The sequence below is a fragment of the Lissotriton helveticus genome, chromosome 8, assembly GCF_964261635.1.
Source record: "Lissotriton helveticus chromosome 8, aLisHel1.1, whole genome shotgun sequence".
NCBI classification, from domain to species: Eukaryota; Metazoa; Chordata; class Amphibia; order Caudata; family Salamandridae; genus Lissotriton; species Lissotriton helveticus.
In genome coordinates, this window is record NC_136069.1 from 1,040,531,939 (window position 1) to 1,040,559,746 (window position 27,808).

Sequence of the window (27,808 nt, forward strand, 5' to 3'; positions counted from 1 at the left end):
TGATTTGTGCATAAGTACTGCTACTTACAGTATACTTTCTCTTTTTATTTATATATTCTATTCTTACTGTTTTCTTCAATTGGTTTCCATACTCGATATCTTCGCATTTAATATAAGTTTTCTTCCCATGCTTTATTTTCTTATTGTTGCTAAATTTATTGAAAATTCTACTGTTCACAATGTACAAAGTTTTCTTGGTTCACTTATGTCCAAACCACTCCTACCTCACACATGCTCTTGAAAATTATCTCATCGAATGTCAGAGGCTTAAATTCCCCCATTAAAAGACAGAGGATTTTATCTCACTTATCAAAATTAGAGGATAATATTGTATTACCACAAGAAACTCATCTCACTGAAAGTGAATCACTAAAACTCAAAAGAAATTGGGTTGGTGAAGTTTTCTTCTCGCCAGGTGATGGTAAAAGGAATGGGGTTATAACTCTCTGCCACAAAACGCTGAAGGCCCAACTTGTTTCTCAAGAATCTGACATAGAGGGAAGGTGGGTTTTCACAAATCTCTCGGTAGGACATACTTCATTATCACAGCTCAATGTTTATGCCCCTACTAATGGAGACGCTAATTTATGGTCACACATCTCCCAATTGCTCCTCAAATATCCGTCAGAGAACGCTGTCCTTGCAGGGGATTCCAATCTATTAATGGATCCATTCATTGACAGAAATTCTAAATCCCATTTTACCTTAAATGCAGAGCACAAAGCTTTCAAACAAACCATCTACAAGAGACTACTCCTTTTTTTCTCATCCGCACCAAACACAATCCCGAATCGATCATATTTTTATTTCACGGAACATTTCCCCATCCCTACGCTCTGCTGATATAGGCCCTATTCTTATTGCAGATCATGCTCCTGTTTCGATTCAATTAGATCTTTTAAGCCACACCACATCTCCCAAAAAATGGCTTTCGATAACTCTTTACTCCTTGATCCTAAATTCAATGCGTCTTTTGTATCCTTCTCTCAAGAGTTTTTCTCTATTAACCTAACAACAGTTGTTTCTTTTCCCACAGTATGGGATGCCTTCAAAGCTACTGCTAGAGACTTTATAATTAGATTTGTATCAAACAAACGCAAAGCTTTCCACATAACACACAACACACTTCTTGATAAGATTAAAAAGCTTGAACATTCTTTTCATACATCCAAATCAAAAGAATCCCTCAAGGATCTAATTAATGCAAAGATCGCCTTTGATGAATCAACCACTAAACAGGCCTCCCTGTATTTACTTAAATCTTCAGCTAAGTACTATGAGGGCCAGAACAAGTCAGGCAAACTTCTGGCCAATCATTTAAAAATTAAACAACAAAAACTTCACATTGATTCCATTATAGGTGACAATCAAATACCCCAACTTAAAGACTCTGAAATTCTCCATGAATTTGTACACTTCTATAAGTCCCTTTACACACCAGAAAGCACACCTTCAGTTATAGACCTTGCTCATTACTTTCACACAATTCAAAAACACATCAATCCCCAGATGGATTTAACAATTCTGGAATCTGACCTTACACAAGCAGAACTTCTAAACGCTTTGAGAACCCTTAAGAAAGAGAAAGCCCCCGGCCCTGATGGCTTTACAGTGGAATTTTACCTGCACTTTGCTAATTTATTACTCCCTCACTTATATTCTCTTATTTCTTCTTCATCACTTCACGTAAATTCATTGGCTCTTTTTCTGATGCCTTGATTTGTCTAATACCAAAAGCTGATAAGGACTTAAGCTTTTGTAAAACATTATAGACCCATCTCCTTAGTAAACGTAGATTATAAAATCTTTTCGAAAGCTCTAGCTCTAAGACTAGAACCCCATCTTCCACTATTACTTGGTAAGGAACAATCAGGTTTCGTCAAAGGTCACAGTATCACAGATAATACACGTCTGTATTTTGACATTATATCCAAATCTTCACATTATTCGGATTCTTTGCGTTAGATGCAAAAAAGCATTAGATCGGGTTTATTGGCCATTTATCTTCCACACTCTCAAATGGCTCCGTTTTGGAGCAAAAATCACATCCATAATTGCCCTACTTTACTCGGATCCCAAAGCTGCAATATCAACTAATGGTCTTATCTCTCCTTATTTCAGTCTCAAACGAGGTGTTCGGCAGAGTTGCCCCTTATTACCTTTTCTTTATAATTTAACTTTAGAACCCATTCTGTCCAAAATTCGCCAAAATCATTCGCATCACGGTGTTTGTCTCAGACGTTCAACAAATTGAATTAGCAGCATACGCAGACGATATTCTAGTCTTTCTCTCTCAACCACAGTCTTCCCTTACAGCCTTTCTAGGAGAAGTGGAAGATTATTGCCTGGTGTCAGGCTATAAATTGAACAAAGGGAAATGTGAGATTTTACCCTTAACTAAATACACCTTCAAGGAGGATTTTAAGATTTCTAATTTTGCTTGGAACTCTAAACATATAAAGTATCTCGGTATCTGGTTCTCTTCCTCCATTAAAACATCCATTTCTCTAAACATTGATAAATGCTCTGCCAAACTTAAATCACTAACTGCAAGATGGCATCCCCTCCATTTATCTTGGTGGGGTCGCTTAGACACTATCAAAATGATGCTCACGCCTATCGTCCTGTACATCCTTTCCAACATACCAACATCCATTCCATCTAACTTCTTTAAAAAAATGTATTCCATTCTAACTTTCTTTTTACGGAATGCTAAAAAATCACGAATGGCGCTGCAGAAATTAACTAGACCAAAATCCGAAGGAGGGGTTAACTTTCCCCATTTCTCCAATTATCGTAAAGCCTTCCAACTAAGACAACTGTCAAACTGGATTACTACTCAATCCGAAGCTAGATCTCTTTGGGTGGATCTTGAACTCTCATTTTTAACCCCTTTCTCATTCCAGGAATACCTCTCCTTTACCCGGAAGCCACAAAAGCTCTATACTCCCATAATTAAGCAATCAAGCAAATTATCTATTGCGCCTCACTTAGCTACACATAACTCAGAAACTTTTCTCAACTCCACAATTTGGCATAATAAATTGATCCTTTTTAGAGGGAAACCCATATACTGGAAGGTATGGAGGAATAAAGGTCTACTTTGGGTGCACCAATTTTTTGACGAAGGCTTACCCATCCAATTTATACAAAAGCAATCTCTTTATCATTTACCTATTTCCTTTAAAACCAAATTTATGACTTTGCAGAGTGTAATAATTGAGGCACGTGCGAAACTCACAACTCCACTCCCTTCACAATCCCATCCCATGTTCCCATGGCACAATCTACTGCTTATAAACCCCTAAGCCTCCAATATTTACTCTCGTCTAATGACACCTCCCGATAATAGACAGAAAACTAAAGTAGAACTCACATGGGAATCTGATCTGGAAACGAATTGGCCCATTACACTATGGAATAGAATTTGGATGAAACTCAGGAAATCTTCTAGAGCGGCCAGTACAACACAAACACTTTTCTTTATGTACAATAGTTTGTTTTTCACCCCAGTTTACCTAAACAAGATACACAACACAAATCCTAACATATGTTGGACCTTCTCCAGAGGTGACGCTGACTTCAAACACATGATATTTACATGCACACATGTTTTTAAATTTTGGGAACAAGTTTGGCTCCAGATCAACGTTATTTTTCATACCAAAACACCCCTCTCCCTCACCAACATTCTCCTAGGTAGTTAAGCACCGGAATGGGGAGAACATCAACCCCAACTAAGACTTATTGACTTGCTATTGGATGTAGCGTTTCAACAGATTTAAACAAAATTGGAAAGACTCTTCTAAATTATCCTATTTAGCATGGTGGTATGCGGTGTGCCATAACAATCGTTTAGATACAGCCCTTGTTCACCCTATTTCTTTAGATACGAAAAGATTACACCTCTGGTCTCCTCTCACGCACTTTCTGAATAAAACAGCAAAGAATACTTCTTCACCAGTTCCTTCAATGCAAGAAGTCACCAAGCTTCCCTAACTTCCTACAGTTTGTTTTTACATAATTGTGCTCAATTTATCACTTCCTATTACACCCTTTCAACTGTATATTTTTTGACATGTACTATCATTTACAATATTTATGAACCGTCGAATGTCTTTATATCATTCCTTGAGTTATATTATTATTACCTTGAAGCTTTTTATATATCAATAGTATTCTTAAATATCCTTTTCTGTTTACTATGCATTGGTAAATGATTGCCTGTATGAAGTATTGTTTTTTGTACTTACTTTAACTTCTAAATAAACCTTTACTTGAACTTAAAAAAAAGGAACACAACTTGTAAAAATGAGTAGCCCACTTGGATTCAGTAATCGCCGACTCAAGGCTGAAGGCTGATTCATCCTTTAAGAGGGGCCCATTAATGACCTGCAAGAAAGCACAAGCATCTTTAGAGGCCCTTGCTTCAATCAGTGAGACCCAGGCCGTGGGTTTTCAATTCTATCTTCCTGTTTTTTAATATCAAATTATAAGAAAATCTACATCATCTCACTTCTTGAGAGCAACGGTGTGACTTATGGAAAGCTAACAAAAGATGTTTGTGGGCCCATGAACAGTTACTGTCAAATCATCGAGGTCCTCAGGGCTTGAGCTGGTTGAAAGATCTAGTTAGAGCAGTTTTAATAGCTCTCGTGATTGACACAAAGACAGACTTAATGTCAGCTTCAGTGGGTGACATATCCAAGCATATGTTAAAGCCATCCTACAAAGAAGAAACCACATTTTCGAGGTGAGGCAGACACCAGGATCCACATTAGACCATCGCAAAGAAATACCACTATGCACTATAAGGGCAGAATTATCAAAAATGTGTTCCACTGGATTATTTCTGTTGCTAAATTGCAACCTAAGCAAAATTGTCTGTGGGAAATAATCTCTCTCCTGGTCTAGTTAGTCATAAAGTCAGTTAAGACCAGTTTGCATTTGCCGGAACATAAAATATAGTCGATCACAGAATTGTGCTCACCCCCAATATAGGTTGCGGGCAAAGGGAACACAACTCATTTGAAAAACCAAGATTGAACTTTAACATAAGATCATTCAAAAGTGTACAATAACCATTATGGGAGAAATGGGCTTAATCATCAAATGGAGATAAAACACACATCACTGTACATCCACCTAACAAAATACCGGTCCTTGAATGTATTGAATCCGCTGTTTTGATAACTTGTAAGTGAAATCAGGGAAATACATCTCAGCAAATGAAGAGAGGGTTTCAAACTCTTGGAAAGGTAATGATCAAATACTAGGCGTCACATCCTTTCCTACATAACTTTGCAACAGAAACTAGACCTCAGAGACCTCCTCACTGAGGAGAAAACGATCAGACTCTGCTGGAATCGCTCTCAACGCAGAGCAGGAGTGCTTCATCCATACGCTACTGAGATGCCGCTTGGGATGGTTACGGCATTACCTCATGGCGGGGACTGGTCGCGACTGCAGAATTGGGAGGAAGCTGGGGTACAAATGTTGGGGGACCTTTATGAGGACGGAGCCATGCTGCCCTTCCAGACTATCCAGGAGAGATTTGACTTGCCGAGTGGAGATTTTTTGCTCCATGCAGCGGTGACTAGAGCGATCCAGGCGCACTGGAAGGAAGGTCTAGTGGAACCTAAGACGTCGATGGCCTGCCAGTACACCATGATGGCAGCGGGGACCTTTAAAGCGGTCACGTGCTTGTACTCTAGAATGCTCACTGAGAGCTTGCCGCCACTAAATGCATTGAAAGAGAAATGGGAAACAGACATAGGCAAAGATATCCCTGAGACGACTTGGAAACAGATAGTGAGACGAGCTTGGAAGAGCACAAGGAATGCTAGGTTCCAGCTAGTGCACTTCTATATCCTCCACAGGGCATACCTAACACCGGGAAAAATCCGGAGACACTTCGGGGCAGAAGAGGCGGCATGCCCCAGATGTGCTCGGGCGGGAGTAGAATTAGAACATATGCTATGGTCTTGCCCAGTGATGGGGCTCTATTGGACTGAGGTGGGTGATACTCTGAATGCGATCACAGAGAGGAGATTGGAATTTGACAGGGCTGTTTGCATGCTACATTGGTTACCCCACGAATAAAACCACAAGCAAATTTGTTGATATGGGGCTCATACTGGCAAAGCGAGAAATTACGCGGCACTGGAAGGCGACAGTGGGTCCCACCAGCGCTAGATGGAAGGGGAGTTCCTAAAGTGGGCTACCGGTGAGAGCATGCTGAAATATCAGTTGGCCCGCAGGCGTACTGATGACAAGGCACTGGAGGCTGCAGCAGCGTGGGAGGCACTAGTACAGGCACTACGAGACTATAACCTGCACACTGACTGAGGGGGGCTGATCACTGATGGAGAGAGAGCCTCACACTTTGACAGGCATACAACGTGTTTAAACCCTTAGCAATTCCAATGCACGTTCGCTGGAAGGGAAGATGTACGAAGGACCGCGTCGGGGATGGGAAGTTGGGGAGGGGGGAGGGAAGTTATAACTTGTTTTGATGACATAAGGGGCAGAGTTCTGTTGTGAAGGATGGTGTTACAACTGGGGTGTGGACAGCGAGGAATTATCCTGAAGTTGCACTATATGATGTATTATTTATCGCTGGGGGGGGTTTCCTTTGCCTGCCTCTTTGCGTATATTGTAAAGATTTGTGTATGTTTATATAAAACCAATAAACTACGTTTTGGAGAAAAAAAATCAAATACTAGGCGTCTCTGCTACGGGCTAGTGTTAGGCAAGAAATCTTTAAATTGCATGTATAATATTCGTACTTATAGGGGCTGTCAGTCAACATTATTCATTTGCCACAGTATTATGTTCTTATTATATATTTTTTAGCTTAGTAATATTTTGTGTATAGCATAGGTAATGAGAATTAGTAATTATGTTAATAAACCTGTGTTTTTTATTCATGAAGATTTATAATTCATTTGCCACAGTATTATGGTTTTATTGTATATTGTTTAGCTTAGTAATATTTTGTGTATTACATAGGTATTGAGAATTAGTAATTATGTTAATAAACCTGTGTTTATAAATCATAAAATGATTTGACATGACCTACATTTTGAAAAATTATCAATAAAAGAATTTTGCTTTTTTTAGATTGGTTGTTACACTGATTTCACCTTTTAATATTTGGAATGATAAATATTGTCCATTATATTGCCTAGGAATTTACTTTTCATTGTGAGTCAACAGCCCTCTTCATCCACTGATCTGTGTGCGAAAGAGGATCATCGGTTAGGAGACCTTACCAAGTAATAATGTCACTATTCTGAATCAGGTCCAGTGAGGTTACTTTAATTTAAAACTTAGCACAATCCTGGGTAGCTGTGGCGCAGAGCAGTCAGGCTCAATTTAAAGGAAAACAAGTGTAAAGCATTTATCAGTATCAAAACAGTTAATAAGTAAGAAACTTTATACAATAAATACCCCACTCTAGTTTATGAAAATAGTATATATGTTTATCTTTAAATAGACATCAAAACTACAGGCATCTGATGGATGGACGTTTTGCAAGGTTTTCAGAAAAATCTGAAAACTATTCTTACCGGTAGTCTAAGCACCTCAACCTTGGGGGTCCGAACCAAAGTCTAAATTTCAGGCTAACTGCGAAGGAGCGCAGGTCGGATGCTGTGGCTGGGGTAGTCCCAGTCAAACTTTCACCTTTGCAGTTAGAAAAGTTTCTGGTTGTTTTTCTCTGGTTAGATGTCACTGGACAAAATCCAGTGGTCCAGTGGGAGCCTTGGTTCTTGACAAGAGATCAAGGCTACCTAACTGGCTAAGTAGTAGTTGTGTATGCACCCCTGATCCTGTGCCAAAAACTGCTCTTTCAGCGTTAGGCCACCAAGTTGCAGTGCTGTAGGGAGAAAGAGTACACCCTAGCACCAGGACATTGGAGAGGTAAGGAAAGGGTGCCAGTTCTTGGGGACTGGGACTCGATCTCACAGGGTGCTCCAGCTGGGTCCAGGAAAAGTCCAGTGGTAATTGGTCAGCTGTGCATTTTGCAGGTGAAGGATTTTCTTAGATTTTGTGTCCCTGAAGCTTAACAAGAGGCTAGGCAACTAGACCTTGGAGTCCACTCAGTGGTCCTTGCCAAAAGTGGGAGCAGGTTCATCCATGTGGTTCTCTCTTCATGAAGTAAACAGTTGGAGCAGCCCTTTTTGAAGCCCTGTCTTGGTTCACCAGGTACAGTCTATCTTGATGCAGCCTTTCTTTCCAATGTCTTTTCCAAGGTCCACAAGTTCAGCAGTAGCAGTCCTTCTTCTGGTTTTTCCAAGTACTGAGGATGGAGGTTTCACTTTTATGTCAAAATCATCTCTCTGCTCAAATCCAAGATGTCTTTTCAACCCTTGGTCAGAGCTATAAGCACACCCCTGAGGTGCGCCTGGTATAATGAACCACCCCTCTTGGACAACCAGTTCTGCAATGGGTTAGCCACCTCTGAAAGATATGAGAGCCTGTCAGCCTACACAAAGGAGTGTGCAAGCTAGGGTGTGTCTTGCATTTGCCTATCAGAGGCGGCTGGCCCTGTGAAGCTAGGCTATCTGCAGCCACAGCCCTCTGGACCTCCTTTCAGGAGGAGGGCGCACCTACTCCCACCAATAGGTCTTTGATTCCCTTCTACTGGGAGCAATTCACACCTCCTATCAAGAGGGCAGAAGGTTGTCTCAGATGACAACTGCTTTAGTTAATCAGAAACGGCTACTAGAACTTTAGGGCAAGAAATGAATAACTTTGTAAAGTCAACTTTAATTTAAAAGTTACATTAAATCCGATTTCAGCATTATGTCAGATTTAATGTAACAGTTCATTTGATACCTCAAAGTACTATATTTGGTGGGCCAAAATAGAATATAGCACTTAGTGGTTGGGTTAGTGTAACCCCTTCTGTTTAATATTTAGCACCCTGCCATATGGGTGTCTGATGCCCTCCCTGGGGGTGGGTTGTAAATATTAAATAGAAAGGTTTGGACTTGGCAAAAGGGTTTATTTTGCCATGTCAGATATGTAGTTTACAGCTGCCCGACTAGGTTGCAGTGGCTGACCCAGTGCCATGTTTTTACTTTGCAACTGCAGTTGTGGCACAATAAAATGCTGCAGTCCACTAGTGACATGTGTACTTACACGGTCCGAGTACACCTGGTACTTTATACTAGTAATTTATAGGCAAGTTACATATGCCAGTCAGGTATTAGCCAATTCCATACATATTTGATGGGTCAGGGCACATGCACTGGAGCCTGGTCAGCAGGAAGTAGTGCACTGCAGAGTTGTTAAACCTGCACTAAGTCTATCAAAAAGTGGAGGTGATACTGCAAAAAGGGCATTTCCTCACAATCTGTTATTGTGTCATCCAATTTTTTCTTCCACCTACTACAACATACGGCATGAGGCAATGGCTCAGCCCACTTCAGTCATTGGATAACTTCAATGTGAGTGACTGCATTCTCCCCTTCACTAGAAGTTCATCCACACACACTGTAGTTCCCTTCAGTGCCATGGACTACTATGGCAATGTGTGCTTATGGAGACCAAAAATTAGTTTGCTTTAAGCCATTTTGTTTACCTTGACGAGGATCTAGAAGCTAACTTGACAATAAAGTTTTGCAAAAAAAATGACAAAACAAGAATTGGCAAAGTAAAATTGCCAGCAGGCAATGCCGACCTATTGACTTTGCCAATGTTTGTTTAATTTATGATCCTCAAAGGCACTTGCCAGCCCCTATGTCTACTGTAATATGATTAGTGCAGGTCCACTTGCTGCATTGCATTTGGAACTGTGTGGAATAGGGAAGGAAAGGGTGTGGTGTTTCATTTCTCTTTTAGACTATCTTCAATAGTTGGACAAAGCAGTCCTTGAGTGCACCATGTTATTACTAATCAATCCCTCAAGCTGATAAGGTGTTCTAATGTCAATGTCTTCTGGGGACGTTAAGGTACACTCGGCACAGCTGAAAGTAAGACGACTGTAACTGTTTATTAAACATAAGAATCAATAAAAACTGTTATGAATCAATAAAATACAGAAAGGTGTCACATGATTTTGACAATGTATGAAAACAGACCAAACACAATTGCCTATCACTTTTGTTCCATAATAAAGCCTCTGACCAGACGATCAGCACTAGCAGATCCACCTAATCCGAGTCAGATCCCCTTTGTAAAATTGCACTTTGAATAAGAATAGGGTGGGGACATTTTTGAGGGTGGAAAATGTAAACCCTAGCCTGGCGAGGCAAGAACCTCCCTGTGAGTGGGGCACTCGAGTGATCAAACTAGTCTGACAAAACACAGCCATAAATCTCTGCCAAGTGTTACAGGTCAAAAGTGCCAGGATAAAGTGTCAGGTCATGTTACGGGTCACTAGTGCCACGGTAAAGTGTCAGGTCATGTTACGGGTCACTAGTGCCAGGGTAAAGTGTCAGGTCATTTTACGGGTCACTAGCGCCAAGGTAAAGTGTCAGGTCATGAACTGGTCACTAGTGCCAGGATAAAGTGGCAGGTCATGTTACGGGTCACTAGTGCCAGGATAAAGTGTCAGGTCATGTTACGGGTCACTAGTGCCAGGGTAAAGTGTCAGGTAATTTTACGGGTCACTAGCGCCAAGGTAAAGTGTCAGGTCATGTACTGGTCACTAGTGCCAGGATAAAGTGTCAGGTCATATTACTGGTCACTAGTGCCAGGATAAAGTGTCAGGTCATGTTACGGGTCACTAGTGCCAGGGTAAAGTGGCAGGTCATGTTATGGGTCACTAGAGCCAAGATAAAGTGTCAGGTCATGTTACTGGTCACTAGTGCCAGGATAAAGTGTCAGGTCGTATTATGGGTTACTAGTTCCAAGATAAAGGGTCAGGTCATTTACGGGTCACTAGTGTGAAGATAAAGTGTCAGGTAATGTTACAGGTCACTAGTGTGAGGATAAAGTGTCAGATCATGCTACTGATCACTAGTACCAGGATAAAGTGTCAGGTCATGTTACGGGTCACTAGTGCTAGGATAAAGTGTCAGGATATAATGGGTCACTAGTGCCAGGGTAAAGTGTCAGGTCATGTTACGGGTCACTAGTGCTAGGATAAAGTGTCAGGATATAATGGGTCACTAGTGCCAGGATAAAGTGTCAGGTCATGTTACGGGTCACTAGTGCTAGGATAAAGTGTCAGGATATAATGGGTCACTAGTGCCAGGGTAAAGTGTCAGGTCATGTTACGGGTCACTAGTGCCAGGATAAAGTGACAGGTCATGTTACGGGTCACTAGTGCCAGGATAAAGTGTCAGGTCAATGTGGACACCTGAGATTACAGACGGTGGGGGAATATTCTAAATTATAAATGAGAAACAGATTCAAGACCCATGTGTCAAGCAGGAGTTCAATAGGCCTGGAATCCTCGAATACCAGACACAATATTTAAGTTAAGAGCAAAGAACACTCCTTGGATGCCTACCAGAATGATGCAAGCGCTTAAACTGCCAAGATGTTATCCTTAGTCAGCCTTCCAACGTCATCCTCATGAGATCTATCTTTAAAGGCTAATGTCCAGGTGCTTTCACACAGGCCCTCTCTGCCAAACACGTTGTCTTGTTAGCTTGCCAAGGGACGGCGGTTTCCGTGCAAGCATGAAACCCGCTGTCCCATCCAAGCCTCTTTTGACAGCACCACACATGGAATACATTGACAATTGCCGAATTTCAACTTGAACATTTGGTACCTGGGTGCACAGCCAGTCTCTCCTGACCTGCAGGGGTGGCCGGACTGGTCATTTTTCCTAAGGGACATTTCCCTGGAGGGCTGAAACCAAAGTAGGTCGGTTTTTGAAGCCCCAGGGCAACTGCTCGCCCCCTACTCTGAGAGTTAATTATAGCAGGCACAGCGGGCTACAGGAGAGAGCAAGAGATAGAGATCAGAGGAAGAAGAGAGGCATTAGAGAGGGAAAAGACAGAGAGAGATAGGGAAGAGAAGAATGGCAGGAGATGGATGGATTTCAAGATTTTATTAATTTTGCGCAGTTAATAAAAATCATTGCAATGGAACTGCCCCCAATACATCTTTTCATCATCAAAGGCAGGGTGGAGCAGACCATCACATTTAAAACACATTATTCAGACAAGGCAATCTCATACAATAGCCATAATCCCAGGTAAAAACATCAACATCGAAGATAAAATAACATTCTGCCTCAGTGAAGTGGAGAAACACTGAGACGTGGTGCAATATAGTCTGTGATAAGTTTTTGAGAAACGGAGACCAAGTGAGAAGAGGCAATGGGAGGAGAGAATAGATTTTCCAAAGTTCTCACATATTTTCCTGACCTTGCAAGTATTTGACAATCTGTTTGTGTAAAACAGAGATCAGATGCCTCCAAGCATTTGTTAATGCCCCTTTTTAGATATAATGGCTTTAGGAGGACTCTTCTAGGGGCATCCAAGGCAGGACAGCAGCACAGAAGGTATAGCCATGATTCGGACCTGTAATTGCACAATCTACAAGCCCCCTCCTCACCACGTGGGGCCCAACGGTTAAAAGCAGTGGATCACAGGCCTAGAAGACGCATAAACATAATGTTTCTGCAGGCCGATGAGTTTAAAATGTCAGAGAGATATGGTTGCGGAAGCCTTGGGAGTTACGAATCGTTCAGAATAGTAGTCGATTTTATGGCCCGGCGGTCCATCTGTAATGAGATCTGTCTTGTCTGCTTATTTATAACCCTTTTCCAGACTGTGTAGGGAGCAGAGTCTGCTGTTAGTGATGATTCCTCAATTTGTCGGTTCCAGGGGTTCCCAGAACTAGCAAAGATTAATTTTAGACGGGCTTTAAGAGTGCTATCTGCGGTTTTTAATACCCTTATGTAATACTTCAGGGTGTCTGCCTCACAGGAGAGGGATTGTCTTATAAGGCCCAACTCCAATCGTAGTCTTGCCCTATGTACATATTTCAGAAGTCGAAAGATTTTTTTGTAAATATTAATCTGTGCGTGGTCAAGACTGGCCATACATGCATCTGGAAAGGCCTGATGCCCATAGTTTAGGGTGGGAAGCAGGGTGGCTGTAATCACCTTCAGTATAGCATCTGCTGAGGGACTGCTCAGGGACTGATTGAGTCGGGTCAGGTTGTATGTTATGGCCCAGGCTCTCTTTTTCAGGGCATCTAAGTGGACGGATGATCTCGAAGACTCACTAAACCATACCCCCAAATAGTTGTACTTTGATGTAGATTTAATCTTTGCAGACCCGATGTTCCATGTTAGAGTTTTCTTTTTTTTGCAGCGGCCAAAAATCAGGACCTTAGTCTTGTCCTGACTGATTTTAAGGGCGTTAGCTTTTTTGAATTCATCAAGCTTACACAGGGCTGGTTGAAGGCCAGATTTGGCCCGGTCCAGTATGACGATGTCATCCGCATATTGAAAAATGTGCAGACTCGATTTTGCATGACCCAACTGTGGCGGAAACAGACTGCTATGCTCCAGGTACCTCCCGAGATCGGCAGTGAAAAGGTTGAACAAGAGGGGTACGAGGACGCATCCTTGCTTTAGACCCTGGGTGGATGGAAAGGAAGAGATAAAGGGGAGGGAGTGGGTGTGATAGGTATGAACATTTTTGCCAGGGCTGCTTTTGATTCCCAGTTGGGCCCTGATGATATCCACTCAAAAATGCATCACAAGAATGGGCAGGGGCAGCGTTTCTGCAGTGGTGTTGAGCCTGCTTTTGGGCGTGTGGTTGTTTTCCTAATTCTTTACTATTCCCTTGATTGTGATGTGCCCATGACACATACTACCACATCCCCTGCGCTTTGAGTAAATCCCTCACATGAGTTGAAAATATTCCTGCACTAAAAGTCGGGCAAAAAAGTTGAAAAATGTGCGGTGTCTTTTTTCTCGAGTATTTTTCTTACTGGTATGCACCTCTATAAAGGCTATTTGTGTTTATTCCAGGCAAGACTGTAAACCAATAAATTACTAATCTTTCAGGCTAGTGTGTAATTTAAAAAAATATATATAATGAGGGCAATGAATCAGTGAGATTACGCTTGATGGATGTGTTAATGGACTTTGCCGAGGAAAAGATGAAAAGAGCAGCTCTGAATAAAGTGCGATTAGACTGATACGTCCTAATTAGACAGCTTAAGTGTTAGTTGGCGCGTGAAAGCACCACAGGGACCGAGAGGGCAGGGGAAGGGGGGTCGAGGCTTTCGAGAGGAGTTCACGCCAGTGTTTCATGAGGGAATTCCGGACGGTGCTCAGATGTGCTTCTGCAGGGGGAACACGGTCAGAAAACAAAGATCGCCATACTGTCTTCACAGCTTCCCCTTAATGGCTTTGTGCCTTGCTCCATTGTGTTGTGTGAACATCAGATGTGTGTGATAATTAAATGTATCAAGTGCTTCATCTGTACAAAACAAAACAGCCGCAGGGGCCCAAAGTCTTTTCTTAGGAGTCTAATGCGTGTAGTGGATAGAGGTGAGGTGCTGAAAGAGGGGAACGTTGAGCAAGGGGTAAGAGTGTAAAAGTGCTTATTTTGTAAAATCATAAGTGCCAGGGCTCTAGTCAGTGGGCCACTGCAGCTGGCACCACCCATTGCCCCTGCCAGCGCTGCCAATGGCAGTACCTACACAACTACTTACCATCACATTCCTACAAGCGCCACATCAACTATGAGAATGACTTGGGCTGCATTTATTAGTCACTTGTAATGCGCAATGCATTTATAAACAACTGTTGTGGTGCCCATCTCTGAACTGCCCGAACAGCGCCACCATGTGGTAGACTGTCATAAGTGCCGGTGTCGACAATTACGTGCCGGTACCGAGCACCGAATACCACCAGCTCAAATTAAGCACTGGTGTAAACCATGATGATATAGACTTGATGGACGGTAACTAGGGGTGGTGTTGTTAGCTTTGAAAGCAACATCATTGGGGTGAATAGCTCTCTTGAAAACAATAAGCTTGCTGAGGCTACTTTAATATTTTGTTAATTTACAAATTTCGATTAAACCCCAATGGCCCAAGCAACTAGACACACTTATGCATGAGTTAATTTGGGGGCTAGGGAAATGCAAGTGAAAGGGGCTAACAAGATGGTTGGAGGGGCGAACCCTACAAGTCTTGGCAGAAATGAAGATCGATATTGTGATCAGGGACTTACTCTCAATTTTTATTTTTTTTTAACAGACAATGAAAGGCCCACACCACCGAGACTGGAATGGTAGTGCTTAAAGGTTGGTAGAGTTGCACCCAAAAGACTAAAAGAGTACAAACCTATTCTCCTGCTATCACGCTAGATACATTGATGACAGCAAGAGGACTTTCTTATGGATGCTAGGGAAGCAAGACAGTTAACGATAGGAGACTATTTTAAAGATGGAAAATTACAATGGGGGGGGGGGGGTAAATGAGCCGGGGCTACGGCCTACACAATTTCTAAATAATGGCAAACTTAGATGTATAGTGGAAAAGGCTTGGGGCACTAGCACCCCAAATACTACTATCACTATTCACTAGGGCAGGGATTCTCAAAGTATGGCCCTCCTGACCTTTACATGCGGCTCCCTCATCAACAGTAGCGTTCAGCTGCTGTCCAGTCAACTCAGCACAAACATTTTTAAAAAAAATTAAATAAATAGGCAAGGTGTTACTCAAAAGTTAATTGAAGTTAAGAAAATAAAGTTGGTTGTTTTGCACCACTTACCTTTAGGAGCAACTTCATTTTCAAAGCCACCTTGCAGTAAAAGTGTAAAAATATGGTACAGTTTCTTCAAAAAAATGAAGAAGGAGGGAAAGTGAAATAAATCAATTGCCTAGGATCACACAATTTAATAAAGTTGGGAAGTTGGGAATAATCCCAGGTTTTCTTGTTTCACATTGTGCACGTCAGCCACTAGATATAGATGCTTTGCTTCCCTTATATCCACCTTACTGCCCTCTCCCCCACCAGGCCACCACCCTGCTAGAATCAATGTGGCCCTTGGTCACATCGCAGCCCAAACTTTGTGGCCCTTGGGAAGATACTTGCGAATACCTATGCACTATGGGAAATGGAACTAAGCGGATCTCCATGTTCAATAGATCATTGGCACATATGGCTAAAAGTGAACTGACTGTGATAACCAGATGGGAGGAAAGCGTTGGCAGGGCAGTCACGGATAAAGAACGTGAGAGCGTGAGGGAATACACACATGCACTTTCCAGAAACGCAAGAGTGAAATACATCCAATGCAACTACTTGCACGTCAAGCACTTAACTCCTAAAGTAATGAATCGCATGTTCTGGAGAGAACGCCCCTAGATGTAGTACTAAAGACGCTGGTTTTCAGGACATGGTATGATAGTGTGAGACGTGTCGGAAAACTAGGGACAGATAGTGCATACACTCAAAGATGTGTCACAAGGAATTACAATGTAAACCTGAGGTGTGTCTACTGGGGATATTCCCCAAACCTAAGGCTAATGAGCTAGTAATAGGTCAATAGTCTTTGCTTTCATTTGAGCCAAATGGTGTATAACCATGTATTGGAAGGCGATGGCGGGGAGTGCAGTGGGACAAAGGTCTAAGGAAGTGGACAAAATGTGAATGTCATTTGTCACGGACAGAAGAAAATAAAGGAATCAGGAAACACCCTAGAGCGGAGACATGGAATGATTTAATAACAGCCTTGGAACAGCCTGACCCTGAACTGAATTTAGCTCAATGCAAGATGCGACTGGCAGTGAAACACGAGATAATACAATGTAAATTAATGCATAGCGTGGGAAGTCTGCAAATTCTGGTGAAGGGAGTGAAAGTGTGTGGGGCAAAGGCTGTAGCAGAAAGGCGATCGACTGTTGTTTACTCTTGATTTGAAGTGTTAATTGATTAAAAAAAATATGAATCTGATATGGCCAAAGCCGGTACACAGACGAAAATCTTCATGAGAAATCGGTGACTTAAATTGTTATCATATTGTATCTTGTTACTAAAATAAGAACTTCATGGTAAAAATGGAATATGATGGAATTGATGACTTAAGATGCACAAGATGTATGTACAATGGAAATTGTAACCGTATGAAACGTAATAAACAGATTAACAAAAAAAGTCAGATATGCGGAGTTGAGGATAGTAAGGCTCCCTAGATTGTATTCCACCTCGTGCATCTTTCTTCCATCACCCTATACCTCCTGACTCTTTATATAAATGTAAATGTATGTATACTTGTAAAGCGCACTATCACCTTTCAGGCATCCTGGCGCTGTATACCGCTGTGGAACCCTTCCTGGCTTTCCCTGTGAGATGCCCCCTACTGGGCACCCCCATGGTGAAGCCAGGCATCCTAGCGCTTTTCAGGGCCGTTGTGGAGATTAAGCAAGCTATTGCCCAGAGTTGCAGAGTGGACCCATGATTAGAGTAGGCGCCGAGGCGAGAATTATCAAGTCCGTGGACATTGAGCCCAAGACCCTGCCACGTCGGGAATTGAACCCTGGTCCCGGGCCAGACCACTGCCTCAGGGTCTGCCGCTCTAATCGGTGAGCCACACTTCTCCACGCTTTAACTCATCTTGCAGCTTTCTTTCATCCTTGATTTCTCTCTTCGTCACTAGTTTCCTATCTTTCCCTTCCTTCTTCTTTCTCTCTTTCTACTTTTCTCTCTCTTTTGCTCTGGGTCAAAGTCTGATCTCCAAAATCAGGACCTAACAACAGTCTCAGAAATGAGTGTTTGTATCCATCACCTGCATCAGCCACCACAATTTAAGCACTGAATATATCAGATAAAACACATCCATGTCACACTGCCTCTGTTTTTTCGCAAAATCACAGTACCCGTTCAGTGTCCAGTTAGGAACAAAACTGTCATCATTCAGGTCAGGTCTAAAATTTCAAGCGCAACTTTATTTATTTATTTATAAAGTTTTATATAGCGCAAACAAGATTATAGTGAATGTGAAATTCAGTGAAAGGCAAATCACAAAATTTAAATAGAATAGAGAAAAAAAAGGCGGCTTGTTATGAATAGCACATTTGCTATGCCACCAAGGTGTATGGAAACATCATGAGCTAGGAGACGAAGGAACCAGCTTTGGCAATAGCTTCCGCTGTGCTCAAAGCGGCTGTGGGCAGCCACAGGGATGCGACTGCACTGCTGGGATTTGGGGAGAGCATATTTCGCTACAGGGCGGCTCCTCCGTTAAGGCAGAGAAGCGTCACCCTACTAACTAAATTGCCCTAGGGAAGAAAAATTAAATGGTAATAAAGTTAATTTATTGCCATTTTATTTTTCAATAACCCTCTTCCGAGCTGAGCGTCAGTATGGAGACAGGGCCACAGCCGACTGGAAGCAGCAGAGAGTACTAATGCGCAGGACACTTTAAGTTTAAAGTGCGCATGTCTCTTTGGCCGGCCATGGTGCGCCGGCCAGCCAGACATGCGCACTTGAAACGTCTCTAACACAGCTGTCTAAGACAGCTGGGTTAGAGAAAGCACAGGCCCCCAGTGCTCTTTGTGGCGCTGAGAGAGCCTGCTTTATCCAATCCTGGCACTGCTCTCATGCTGATTAACAATATGAGGGCAGTTCCAGGATTGGTTAAGGGAGTTCACTGGAGCCTCGAGGAGAACAGAAGAGGACTGGAGCAGGAGGATGTGCCGTCGTGCAGGCTGCAGCAGAAAGGTACATTATTTTTATTTCATAGCGCCTTGCATCTAGCGCTCGTGAATGCTCCCACCATCCACCCATTTGCCGCCTACCTTCTTCAGAGTTGCCAGCCGCCACTGCTGCAGTTGTTACTGCCATCAGTGAAAAATCAAGGTAGTTGTGAAAATGAGGAATGGCATGACACAGCGCCTGTTTTCGGGCCACAAACTCCTTTATTTCCTCACATCTCCTTGCAGGGTAACAGAAGGAGAACCTTTACCTCCAGTGCTTACATTAACAAGCATTGGCATAGCCAATAGGTCTCGCCTTTGGGACCTTATAAGTTATTATTATTATTATTATTATATGAAATTTATAGTGCGCTCAGTTACCCAGGGGCATCCCGGCGCGAAACAGGACACAGGAGAGGCTCAGCGCAATCACTACAGTGGAAACAAATGAGTCTTCAGAAGTTTCCTAAAGAGTAAGATCTTGGGCTCTGAACGGATCTTAAGGGGCAAGGAGTTCCATAAAGTCGCCACTTGCACTGAGAAACGCCTGCCCCCCGAGCGAGCTCTCCTTACTCTAGCTGACTGCAGAAGATGTTTTTGGTCCGAGCGCAAAGAACGTGTGGGCTTATAAGGGCGTGCCATAGTAGAAAGAATCGGGGGGCCCTTACCATGCAGGATTTTATGGGCCGTGCATAGCGCTTTAAATTTTACCCGCTCCTTCACAGGGAGCCAGTGAAGCGTTTTCAGGGCCGGGGCAGCAGACTGTCTTCTGGGAACATCCATTAACACTCTAGCGGCTGCATTCTGTACCTGTTGGAGGGTTTTAAAAGTCGCTTCGGGAGCACCGAGAAACACCGCGTTCCCGTAGTCGAGCCTCGACAGGATTAAACCACGCAACAGAAGCTTCCTTGCTGAGTCGGGGAGCAATGGTAGCACCTTGCGGGCTGACCGCAGCAGACCAAAGCAAACCCCGCGGTCTTCCTGGCGTGGGTCCTAAAGGACAGATCTTCCTCCAACCAAACTCCCAAGGTCTTGATCTCCTTCTTGGGAGATGGTGGGTCACCCAGAGACCGGGGCCAACAGCTAGAAATAATGGAGGGGCTGGATTTACCCAGGAGCATCAGCTCAGTTTTTTCTCCATTAAGCTTTAGGGCAGAGTGAGACATCCAGCGATGGACATTGGCAAGTGTTTAGTTATCCAGCACAATATCCTTGGTGCAACAACATCAACTGTTGCATGGCTAAACACTTATAAAGGTCCCAAAGGCGAGACCTATTGGCTATGCCAATGTTTGTCCAGTTTACAAATGACAGATACAGCATCCTATGAGAGATGCCTTGAGGATGGTGTAGAGATAATGAGGCTCTTTTTTATTTTTAAAGGGCCATTACTGCACCAGATGCATTGGCATTTGTGCCAAGATTGTGAGGGGCCACCTCATCACAATGTTGTCTGTCTTAATAGCAAAAATGGAGTGGGAGATATTTTCCTTGCTAACTAACATTAAGGGGATGGTCATCCTTGTGCACATGGTCAAGGCCCAAGCAACACGAGGCAAGAAGAGATGGGACTTCCGCACACTGAAGATGGGAATCCGAGCACACTTAAGAAACGAAAACCATCCATTACAGCAGGCGCACACGTACGCTGTAATTACCTGATGGCATACGTGATACAGTTTGTAGTCTTTAACTTCCCGCACAGGCGAGGAGGTGCGGCGAGTACCAGTGACGTATACTGTTAGTGGAGTCTTTGTGGGACCCCACCTGGGATGCATTTGTGGGTAGGGCAGAGGGTCTTCCTAGTGATTTGGGACATGGACAGGAAGCCAGGATAGTGGTTTGATGATGGTCGGGGCAATAAAGTGTCGGAGCTGCAACAAACCTCCTTGAGCCCTAATCACACAGCCATTAGTTTGCGCTCATTCACAAACTCCCCCATTCCGTAAACACCATGGAAATGGTTAAAGAATTACTGCTGACACAGGCAGGATTAAACCTGTTACCATGGTGTGAAGGGGAATGGTGCACCCCAAAAGGTGACAGATAAGGAGTTTCCTCTCCACAAAGAAAAATATTTTGCCTATAAAAAACAACCCACATAAGGCAAAAAAAAAAAGAAAACCCAGACACAGTCGTCACCTCCACCGGTGCAACCAACAGCACACAACCGCATTAAAAAGCATAATCAGGGAACAGCGCTGTGACTCCACCCACAAGACAAAATTAAAGAACTAAATACACATTCAAACTTAACGAAAATAACACAGGGGCAGATACCCACACTTCCAAACAACTATAAGTGTTTTATCTAAAACTGTTTTAGTCTAGGAGCATCCTGCAACTATAGTAATATTCTCACTGAAATTCCATAGAGGTTGTTTTGACAACCTTGGAAGGATGAACGCCAGTGATGCCCCTATAAGGACAGAAACAAATCAGCAGCTAGCATTCAACCCGCTGAGTTATCTCATCATTTAAAGTGATACAGCGCCATTCTGCTACGAAGCCCGGTATCCAGGGAAGTTCCCAGTACTGTGCTCATCTTACCTTCCTCCAGCGAGTTGTCCAGCTGTAGGTTCCTGTTGCAATCTTCGTCCATCGCCCCCTGCGAGCTCCAGCACTCCATGGCCCCCGTACGTTCCAGCCCACCCCCTGTCCAGCTCGGACACAATGGGGGACGTATTACAGGGGGAGGGGGCTACCTTCAGTGCCAGATGGCAACGGTCGCATCTGAGAGATCTGAAGGAAGAAGGGAGGCAAAGACGGGGGAACGGAGGGTGGAGGGCCAAGAGGGATGTGAATGAGCTCACAGGAAAACAGAAGGAGAGAGAAACTGAGAAAGAATGGGTGTACAAGAACTCCAAGAGAACGGATGAAGGAAGAAGGCAGGAGAGGCGGGGAGGAAACTAAGTGAGCCATGCGAGAATTGTTGGGGGAAAGGAGGGTTAGGAAATAAATAAAAGTAGAGGGAAGGCTGAGAGGGAAATTGGAAATAATAAACAGGGAAACAAAGAGTCAGAGGACAAAGTAGCGAGGAAACATGGATTGGGAAAGGTGGGGCAAGGGCCAAAACTATAACTGGGAGAGAAAAACAAATGAAACAAAGGGGGTCGAAGCAAAAGAAATGAGAATGTGAAGGAGCAAGGAGAAACAAGCCGTCTGCACTTTTCAAACACTCTTGAATGTGGCGGCATCCACCTTGCGGGAGCGCGCAGCGGCCATCTGTTTGTAATTAACGTGGCCGCGCCGCTGCTCGCTTCCGCAAGGTGGATGCCGCCACAAGCACGAGTGCTTGAGAAGTGAAGACCGATTTATAAAGGCCCTCTCCTACAGCAGCGCATGCACGCTGCCTAGGCGAGACCTAAAAACAGCTTATGAACATCTACGGACCCATAGGTAGCGATGGGGGTGTTTATATGTGTCCTAATGAACTGCAAGTGCATTAAGAAAATCCACTTAACAACGTGGCCCCTCTTTTGTAATACTTTACAGAACACTGGGGAGGTCCATCGCTGCCTATTTGTCCGTAAATTAACAAATTAATTTACAAGCATCTGGAAGGAGGTGAAAATGTCCCTTACCACACATGCAGTACTTAAGACATTAGATCTTAGCCTGGGGTCCGTGATGCATACTCAGGGTGTCCCAGACTGTTTAGATAATTCAATGTCAGCAGATTTCTGAAGTATAGATGAATAAAGATCAACATGTATAATATAAATGTTTAAATTGCTCTGTAAATATGAAGAAATTTGAAGCTGAAAGCTGATGAATAAGTTAGCATCTTTAGCTTGATTCGTGGGAGAAACACAGGTACAGGAAACAGAACCTAGCATGGGCGATTGATGTCCCTAACCGAAGCACCAGAATGTCCTAATAAAAATAGTGCATAATTTAGATGCAAAAAAAGTGCTGGAGTCGAGCATATATTGCTTAGACTTTTAGAAATAAAACCACGTTTTGAAAAACTCCAACGTTTTTATAAAAATGATGACCTTTGTAGATTTTTTGTGAATTAAAAAAAATATTTTATATTTTTTGTATTTGTTTTCTATATAGTTGTTTCTATATTTTTTGTGTATTTTTTTGAGGTTCAAATAGATGAAATTGCTTTTGCTGGGATCCCAATCTTCCAGTGGTGATTCAGTATGGGTCCACACTCCACAGAAATCAAAAAGTTAAGAACTGCTGACCACTTACAAGTACAGGACTTATGTACGTTCTGTACCTTAACAACATGACACCAGCTCAGATGTGTAGTGTGAAATGGGATGAGGTTCCAGAGGGTTCATATTGAAGCTTCTCTGCGACACTGTGATGAAATTGATGTAAAACTTTTTTGACTCGCGGTTTATTTACCAAATCCAATAAGTTGATTTTTGATTATTTACTCCTTCTAGACCTGGAGTTATTGAATCTTTATGAGTGGACTAATTATTTAATTTTTGATTATTTACTCCTTCTATACCTTGAGCTATTGAATCTTTATTGATGGTCTTTGACATTACCATGTAATGATGAATATATGAATATTAAGGGAATTGATAGATGAACTTTACACCTAAAGGGGACTTTTCTATCTCTTATAGGTATTCAAAGTAGGAAGATGACTTGTCCTGATGAGACCCTACAAATTGGCTTTTGGGGTCGAAACGTCAACAGAAAATCCTTGGTTTACGAACAGTCATGTATAATCAATAACTTTTATCTAACAAAGGCTTCTATAAGAATTGTTAAAGATTCTGGGTTTATCAACAGTAGTTTGGTTTTATTTATTTATTTATGTATTTATAAAGTTTTATATAGCGCAAACAAGATCGGAAGGATATCTTTTTAAGTACTCAAGTCCAAATTTGTGTTCCTTTGCAATGGCTTTATCATATTTCCGCTCCTAGGATTTTTAGAGAATATCGTCAAAAAATGATTTTCATTTCATTGTAATTTCTAGAATATTTAATAATATGTATTATGAACTTTTTTTTAAACCACATTTTATTGTTTTTTTAAAGCAAAGAAGTCACTTACATGTCAAATATAGCCATACAGCGTGGTTTGAGTAAACATAATATTAGACAGTGAGCACCTTACAGGCAAACAGGCACATACATGCACCAGTGGTGGGAATGCCCACGCCTCCAGACGTACTGGGGAAGGTAACCTCGGCATTACTTTTAATATGCCAAAAGATTCCTAATGAACTCATTTTTACCTTAATTTGGGCTGGGATCAACTGCTCGAAATCATTGATCCTACATCACATATAAGTCACTTGTGCAATATTTTATCACACACTGCCTTGTCTGCACTACTGTCGCTGAAATTGCTTATGGTCTGTACCTGTATGTAAAGAAGTTGTGTATATAAGAATATTAGACCAGAAATGATATGGGGAACCCTCTGTTGCACTGATTAAGAATACGTGTTCTTCTTCATCAATTGGCATAAGATGAAATTGAGTTAGGTGGTTGCGCATTTGCATACATGGGTGGTGTCAAAATAAGTACCACAGAACTAGTGCTTTTTAAGAGGGTCCTAGTGGCCAAATTGGGTTGGTCTTTGCGTTTAAGGTCTATCCATTTAATGTGGAAGCAGAAAGTAAGTTCAGACCAGAGTTGAAAGTGGTCAGTTATGGATATTTTCTGCACATGCAGTGGGCATGGGCCAACCTGGAGAATTGTAGCAAGAACAGAGAAGGTTAGCTGGGTTAGTCAGTCCCTAGAACAGAATCTCAGTCTTACAAAGATGTTGCATCCTGGATGGTCAGCAGCTGTCTGATGCTCAACTAAGAGAAGACAGAAGTGCTCATCCTCTGACCCACATCCTCGACATGGGACAACATCTGGTGGACTACCACCCTCCGCAACCCCACCCACACCACGGACCACACCTGCAACCTCGGCATCATACTTGACTCCTCCCTCACCATGACCAGACAGATCAACGCTGTCTCCTCCACATGCTTCAATACCCTCCTCATCCTCCGCAAGACCTTCAAATGGATCCCTTGAAGCCAGAAAGACCGTCACCCACATACTCATAACCAGCAGACTGGATTACGGAAACGCCCTCTAAGTCTGAATCAACAAATCCATGCTCTGAAAACTCCAGATCATCCAGAACACCACCGCCAGACTCGTCCTCGGCATCCCACGACATGACCACATCACCCAGCACCTACCAGACCTCCAATAGGTCCCCATCGAGAAGAGAGTAACCTTCAAGCTATTCACTCACGCCTACAAATCCCTCCATAACACCCCAATACCTCAACAAAAGAGTCTCCTTCTGCCTACCTCACCCTCGCCAAAACCCTGTGCATCCGCAGAGCCAGAGCAGGTGAAAGAGCCTACTCCTACATCGCGGCAAAGACCTGGAACGAGCTCCCGCTCAACATCAAACGTTCCCCCACTCTGCACACCTTCAGGAAGAGCCTCAAGACCTGGCTCGTTGGCTGAATCCGATCTGCACAACCTCCCCCATCCCCCAATGCCTTCAGACCCTCACGGGTGAGTAGCACATGTCACAATTCCTTGATTGCTTGATAAGTTAATTAAGTACAGAATAAGCATGAGAAAAATGTTTAACTTACACTACTACTGACAATCTTTAGGATATTAAATGGTTTGTTTTGGTACATCCTGGCTTGAATCCCTGCCAGGCACTACCCAGTGTGCTATCTTTTACCGGATCATTCAGGCAGCTTCAAATGTGCCAGAGCATCATTAGCGTGTATCCAGAATCCAATATTATGGGAATCTATACTCTGGGGCTAAAGTGAGAGCAATACATTGAAATAAATCCATGGAAAACATTGATCCTTGTTGTATGCAAAGCCAATATCTGACTTACTGCATTTGTTCAGCAAAATAAATACAAAACTACAAGCATAAAATGGGACATGCCATAAAATTAGAAAATAGTAATACATCAGTCAACAAACGTTTCTAGTTGGAAGTAAATGCCCTGAAAATGAAGAGCAAAACAGATGTCTGCATCATAATTCTTAAGAATAAACAATGCCAATTGTGCCACATCCCATAGCAAACAAGCATTGGAAATGTAATAGCTCTTGCATTTGCTTGAGTTAGAGCTAAGGGCGTTGTAAACGATAATGTCTTTACTGATGTGTTATGGAGTGTATGTATGTGGTGGACTTATGTGGGTTGGATTGGAATTGTTAGTTGTGGAATTGTGTGACATAGATTTGTGTAGTGTCGAGTTGATTTGTGAAGTGGAATTATGTGGCATGGTGTGCAGTGGAAGTTGAGTGTACTGGAATTATGTGGAGTGGGATTGTGTGTTATGGAGTCGAATTATGTGGAATGGTATTTTGTGTTGTGGAGTGGTATGTTGAGGAGTTTAATTCTGTGGTGTGCTGTTGAATTTTATGGCAGGATGTGGAATTCGATGGTGTTGCTTGGATGTATGTGATGTAGTGTCAGGCCACCAAATGTTGACTGTTGGATTAAAGATATGGTGGATTGGCCGACTGCAAAAGAAACTTAAATGAAGTGGGTTAGGTAGGATGAAAAATTAGCTTAAGATCTCATGGTGAGGGCAGAAATTAACTGATAATTAACTAGCCCCCCAGATACCAGACCACCATAATCCTTTGTGATTGGGAATAAACCCAAGAATATAGATCATTATTAGTGGGGAGGGTGATGACTGAGATTCAAGAGATATAAAACAATGAATGTGTGTGGGTGCTGCACACTGTATACAATTTTTACCAAAATCTAGTCCGATACGAGTGCTACCTTTGATTGGTGCCTGCTAACACCTAATGAAACATGTATATAGCCTGGCACCTGAATGGCTGCCAGGACTCTTGGGTGCACTCTTAAATGAGTAAACTCTTAAATAGCTTTCAACATTTAAATTCTTGTTTTAATCAATTATTTATATGATATGCTGACTCAGTATATTCACCGTAATCAAACATTAGTGACATTTATATACATAAATCATAACAAGTTCATGGCATCCAGTTCATCAACCTAAATATACAATATAAAGTACATCAACCCAATGCATTTCGGGACCTCACGGCCCCTTCGTCAGGGGTCTGCCAGGGAAAAACATAAAGAGAAGAAATGATAGAAGAAAGAAGAGAAAAAAGAAAAAGAAAACTCGTTACTCTCGACGTTTAAAGGCTTCTCAGTTACTTATTATATGCCAGTATTATCATTTAAATGACTTAAGCTCTCATATGTTGAGATGCAATCTCTTTATGTCTTATTGTGAAAGTTGTTATTGGTTTTGCATCAAGTAGTAAATCATACAAGTTTATTTAAAACGTATTTTTAGTTGAGCAATAGGCTTTTTATTAAGCCTTCCTACCGTTATTATAAGGTTGTTCTTGTTGATGAACAGCTTCTCTATAGAAAGACAAGAATGTGTACAGGGTAGCTTACTACGCTGCCAGCTAAATATTGTTGTTTGCACATTGTTGCTTCTCCTACTTTATGGTTACCTGCGAGCCTATGCGTGCAGCGTCGGTCTCGCTTCTGTGATCCGGACAAACAAATACTATCTGACAGAAAAAAAGAAGAACCGATTGAAATCTAGGTTCATTTGCTACAACAATGGAGATAGCACAGACTTTGGACAAAATACTGGATAAAGCTGAGGAATTAAATTGGATCAACCCAACAGTAAAGCGTTACTTAAGACAAATTTATCCTAGAAGACCAAGGATTTATTTCTTGCCTAAAATTCACAAACATCTTCAAGACCCACCATTCAGACCTATAGTGTCTGGATGCTCCTCAATATTCGAGAATCTAGGCATATTCATTGATAGCCACATGCAATCATTCATACAGCAATGGCCCACATATTTGGAGGACACATCTGACTTTTTAAGAAATCTCAAAACTATCGATGAGAAATCAGTGAGCGAATGGATAATATGTACAATAGATGTTACAGCATTGTACACATCGATACCGCACAAACTGGGCTTGGAAGCCATGGAATGGGCTTTACTAAAAGGAGAAAAGCCAGAAGAGGTCAAATGCATGATCATCCAATTATTGGAATTTTGTTTAGAAAATAGCTATTTTACCTGGCAAAATGATTTTTTCTTACAATTGAATGGTACAGCCATGGGCTTTCCTGGAGCCTGTATTTATGCTAACGTCTTCATGGCAAAATTCGAAGAAGATCATAT

The 27,808-nt window shown here is 42.3% G+C and overlaps 1 protein-coding gene across 8 annotated transcripts in view; it reads right to left on the bottom strand.

The window, feature by feature from the left end:
* SH3KBP1 (SH3 domain containing kinase binding protein 1) overlaps nucleotides 1-27,808 on the bottom strand; it is a 1,542,178-nt gene that overhangs the window by 898,607 nt on the left and 615,763 nt on the right. The window lies entirely within an intron of this gene.